The sequence below is a fragment of the Suncus etruscus genome, chromosome 6 (genome assembly GCF_024139225.1).
Source record: "Suncus etruscus isolate mSunEtr1 chromosome 6, mSunEtr1.pri.cur, whole genome shotgun sequence".
Lineage (NCBI taxonomy): Eukaryota > Metazoa > Chordata > Mammalia > Eulipotyphla > Soricidae > Suncus > Suncus etruscus.
In genome coordinates, this window is record NC_064853.1 from 37,519,299 (window position 1) to 37,524,887 (window position 5,589).

The following is a 5,589-nucleotide window of genomic DNA, read 5'->3' on the forward strand; positions in this document are numbered from 1 at the left end:
TATGGCTTCTTTGTTTCCTCCAACACTCTCTATGGAATTCCTAAAGAATTGCTGCTTCTCTTCAGTAACCAGATGTGCCAAAAGTTTATCTGTCTGAAGACTTGGCACTGGCTATCCTCCAGGAAGCCCTGGCTCCTTTTAGTGAAGGAGACTGCAAAGGAATTAGACACCAGGGTTGCCTTTGTGCCTTCTCTGTCTGTTTGGCTTCAGCTTGGCAACAACGAAACAAACATTGACCACTTAATTGACTGTGTGAAAGTCTTTTAGGAATTACCCCTAGTGGTGCTTGGGGGGAATTAATGTGGTGCCTAAGATTCAAATTAGGGTTGGCAGAAGGCAAGGTAAGTGCTTTAACCTCTGAATTAACCTAATAATTAAAAAAAATAATGCATAATAATTATGAATAAAAAATTAAATTTGTGAGGTCAGGAAATGGATCTCAGATGTAGAGCAAACACTTCACATCTATGAGATTTTCAGTTGAATCTTCAGCACTTAAAAGAAATAATATGGGCCCGGAGAGATAGCACAGTGGCATTTGCCTTGCAAGCAGCCGATCCAGGACCAAAGGTGGTTGGTTCGAATCCCGGTGTCCCATATGGTCCCCCGTGCCTGCCAGGAGCTATTTCTGAGCAGACAGCCAGGAGTAACCCCTGAGCAAAGCCGGGTGTGGCCCAAAAACAAAACAAAACAAAACAAAAATATATATATATATATAATTTAAAAGAGGGGCTGGAGAGATAGCAGGGAGGTAAGGTGTTTGCCTTGCATGCAGAAGGTCAGTGTTTCAAGTCCCTGCATCCCATATGGTCCCCTGAGCCTTCCAGGAGTGATTTCTGAGCATAGAGCCAGAAGTAATCCCTGAGTGCTGCCGGGTGTGACCCAAAACCAAAAACCAAAAATATATATATATATATATATATATATATATATATATATATATATATATATGTATGTATATATATGATTCAAAAGAAATAAAATAAATTAATTTTACAAAAATTGCAATAATATAAATGTATGGGGAGTCACACCTGGCAGTGTTCAGGGGATATTGCTCTGGTCACTTTCTTTTTTTTTTTTTTTTTTTTTTTTTTGGTTTTTGGGTCACACCCGGTAACGCTCAGGGGTTACTCCTGGCTATGCGCTCAGAAGTCGCTCCTGGCTTGGGGGACCATATGGGACACTGGGGGATCGAACCGCGGTCCGTCCAAGGCTAGCGCAGGCAAGGCAGGCACCTTACCTCTTGCGCCACCGCCCGGCCCCGCTCTGGTCACTTTCAATAGTGCTCAGGGAACTATGTGGGACTCTTGGATGTAAAGCATGAACACTAGACCTTTGAGTTATCTCTCTGGCTCCTAACTTCTAATTATTTAACAGTACAGTTTCACTTTTCCCATTCCCACAGTCTTTATCCCTCCTATATGCTCTATATTTTTTTCAGTCTTCGTAGAGACTGTCAAAAATTGCCAATGCTGACTATATTTCAAGTCTTCATGGCGGGGTATTGGGAAAAGTTTTCAATTAGCAATAATCACGCCTTAGATAAACCTCATTGGCTACGATACTGTCACTACACAAAGCTTATTTTTATTTTTTGATTTTTGGGTCACACCTGGCAACTCTCAGGGTTAACTCCTGGCTCTGTGCTCAGAAATCGCTCCTGGCAGGCTCTGGGGACAATATGGGATGCTGGGGATTGAATTCATGTCTGTCCCCTGGTTCGGGCACATGCAAGGCATATGCCTAATCGCTCAGTGCTATTGCTCTGGCCTTATGCTCTATTTTTATTTTGGAATGTATTTTTTCCCCAGTATACCATTTATCAATGAATTTTTTTTTTTTTTTGGTTTTTGGGCCACACCCGTTTGACGCTCAGGGGTTACTCCTGGCTATGCGCTCAGAAATTGCCCCTGGCTTGGGGGGACCATATGGGACGCCGGGGGATCGAACCGCGGTCCATCCTATGCTAGCGCTTGCAAGGTAGACACCTTACCTCTAGCGCCACTATCCCGGCCCCCTTTTTTTTTTTTTTTTCAATGAATTTTTTATTCATTTTCTCATCTAAATGCCAGGATTTTGTTTTTAGTTTTTTTCCTTTTTTTTTTTTTGCATCTGTTTGTTTTTGAGCCACACCTGGTGGCTCTCGGAGGTTACTCCTCATTCAGAAATTACTTCTGGTTGGCTTGGGGATCCTATGGGATGCCAGGGATCAAACTCCAATTGGTTGTGTGCAAGGCAAATGCCCTACCTGCTGTGCTATTACTCTGTTCCCAGATTTTCATTTTTCTTTTTTTTTTTAAGTATTTTTAATACATGATCTATTCATACTATGCTCAATCCGATCTCCAGTCACCCCAGACTTACATCAAGGCTTAACAAAGCCAAAAGCTAGCCTAGTCTTCATATGGGGGTTTACTATGGAACAACATTAAACATGAAATGTTTTACAGACACAAACATTAGATAAGGCTCTTCTGGCCATGACAGAGGCAGACAAAACAAGACCACTTAGTAATCTGATGTGAACAGACAAAACCAAGAACACAGTCAAAACCACAAACACAGCTCAGTACAGTAAATGGCTCTGGACAGAGTCATTCTGCTTTCTACCAAGAATGACTTTAACTTTGCTGTATTCCTCCTGACTCCTGCTTAAAAACTAGAAAAATACCAAAACTCAGAGTTACTACTGCTTCCCAAAAGTGCCCGATCCAGAGCAAAATTTTGCTTCCTAAGCAAAATCTTGCTTCCTAAACCCTCCTGAAAGTCTGGCTAGCCTGGAGATGAGTTCTTCATTGCACTGTCTTCCTAAACTGTCCCATTCACCTATGGTCTTCCTCCTTGCCATGAGCCAGCCATTGAACATCCTACTTTAATCGACTACATTGGCTTTTTTTTTGAGGGGGGGTGTTACACCCAGCGGTACTCAGGAGTTACTCCTGGCTCTGTGCTCAGAAATCACTCCTGGCAGATTGGCTTTATTTTTTGATCTTTGAACCATGCCACATTCAGTGATATCAAGTCCTACAATGAAATCATAATACAGTCCCAAACTTTATTTATTTATTCACTTATTTATTTGGCACAAACGGTAAGGCGTCTGCCTTGCCTGTGCTAGCCTAGGATGGACTGCTATTCATTCCCCCAGTGTCCCATATGATCCCCCAAGCCAGGAGCAATTTCTGAGTGCATAGTCAGGAGTAACCAGTGAGCATCAATGGGTGTGGTCCAAAAACCAAAAAGAAAAAAAAGAACAAAAACAATCAGTGCTGGCACAGATGTGGGGAAAAGGGACTGTCAACCAGTCCAGCCTTTTTGGCAAACAACGTGAACATTCATTGCAGCAAAATCTGGAAACAACCCAAGAGGCCAAGAACAGATGAATGGATAAAGAAACTGTGTTACATCTGCACAATGGAATACTAAGCAGATGTTTGGAAAATTAAAGTCCTAACATTTGCTTATACATGGATGAATATGGAGAGTATTATGCCTTGCAAAATGAGTTAGAGGGAAAAGGACAGATATAGAATGATCACACTATTTTGTGGGATATAAAAATAACATAATATTGGGGCCTTGCATGCATAAGGACGGTGGTTCTGTTCCCAGCATCCCATATGGTCCCCGAGCCTGCCAGGAGCTATTTCTGAATGTAGAGCTAGGAGTAACCCTTGAGCATTGCTGGGTGTGACCCAAAAACCAACCAACCATCCAACCAATAAAAAAACCATGGTAGAGGAGGACCAGTCCATGGTAGGAAGCTTGCCAAAAAGAATGAGAGCGCAGTTAGGGCAGAGAAGAGACCATGATAATTGGAAATGATCACTTTGGACAAGAACTGGGTGTTGAATGGAGACAAAATGATGTGCATAAGGCCTCTTCAGTAACAATATTGCAAACACAATGTCTAAAAGGAAAAAAAGAAGAGAGAGATAAAGAGAGAAAAATGTGTGCCGTAGAGGCAGGCAGGGGGAGGGTGGGAAGGAGGGCAGGAGGAAAACTTGGAACATTGGTGGAGGGAAATGTGCACTGGTGAAAGAAGGCGTTGGAAATTATATGACTGGACCTCAATAATAAACAACTTTGTGACAATATTCACAGTGACTTAATAACACTTTATTAAAAATTAGAAGAGAATTAAGTATAAAATATTAAACTAATTTTTGTGGACAAACATGATCTAATAGAAGCACAGGATTTTGGAGCTGAGAATTAAAAAATAATTTAATCCATTATTTTCACTCTCGGGTTTTCTAAGTTTAATAATAAATTGATTGGTAAAAGATGTTATAGAAGGGCCAGAGTGATAGCACAGTGGTAGAGTGTTTGCCTTTCACGTGTCTGATCCAGGATGGACCTCGGTTCCATCTCTGGCTTCCAATATGGTCCCCCAAGTCAGGAGCAATTTTTGAGCGCGTAGTCAGGAATAACCCCCGAGTGTCACCGGGTGTGACCCAAAAAAACCAAAAACAAAACAAACAAACAAGATGTTTTAGAATGGTCTGGACCTACTTTTTGTCTCTGTACTTCATCCATCTCTCAAAAGTCAGCAAGTTTCGGGACCGGAGAGATAGCATGGAGGTGTTTGCTTCGCATGCAGAAGAACGGTGGTTCAAATCCCGGCATCCCATGTGGTCCCCTGAGCCTGCCAGGAGCGATTTCTGAGCGTAGAGCCAGGAGTAACCCCTGAGCGCCGCTGGATGTGACCCCCTGACGCCCGCCCCCCCAAAAAAACAAAAAACTCAGCAAGTTTCAAGGAGCAGAGGACATAGGACTATGTCCCAGACTGAGATTAATACTTTACTTTCTGAGCCCTGGGCTCTATCCGTGGCATCCACATGTTCCTCCAGGATCAGTCTCCAAGCACCACATAGTTTGCCCACCCAAACAAAAACAGCAATAACAACAACAATAACAAAAAATTTTTCTGGGGCCTGAGCAATAGCACAGTGGTAGGCATTTGCCTTGCACACGACCAACCCAGGATGGACCTGGGTTCAATTCCCAGCATCCCATATGGTCCCCTGAGCCTGCCAGGAGCGATCTCTGAACCCAGAGCCATGAGTGACTCCTGAGCGCTGCCGGGTATGCCCCCCCAAAATGTTTCTATATATACATTGTATGTTTTCTTTCCTCCTCCTCCTCCTCCTCCTTCTCCTTCCTTCTCTTCCTTCCTCCTCCTCCTCTTTCCTCCTCTTCCTCCTTTTTCTTTTTCTTCCTCCGCCTCCTCCTCCTCCTCTGCCTCCTCCTCCTCCTTTTTTGTTATTGGGTCACACCTGGTGGTGCTCAGATGTTACTCCTGGCAGGCTCGGAGGACCATATGGGATGTTGGGGTTCGAACCAGGGTCCATTCTGTGTTGGCCACGTGCAAGGCAAACGCCATACCGCTATGCTATCACTCCAGTCCCTGTATGCTTTCTTAAATAGTTTTTTTTTATGTCCAAACTCATCGAAAATAAACTATTTAATGTAATTGTGCCCAGAATACATATAATAAGCTAGGAATGGAAACAGAATGCTCTACTAATTAAGAAAACAAAGGAAGAAAAAAAAAAAAACCACCAAGCTTGGGGTGCAGAGGAC

General features: G+C 43.0%; 1 non-coding gene across 1 annotated transcript; it reads right to left on the bottom strand.

Annotated features, from left to right (window-relative positions):
• Nucleotides 1–1,444: 1,444 nt before the first annotated feature.
• Nucleotides 1,445–1,585, bottom strand: LOC126012816 (U4 spliceosomal RNA). Its single transcript, XR_007497180.1, has one exon. It is a non-coding gene; the product is annotated as a U4 spliceosomal RNA (small nuclear RNA).
• Between the last annotated feature and the right edge of the window lie 4,004 nt (nt 1,586–5,589).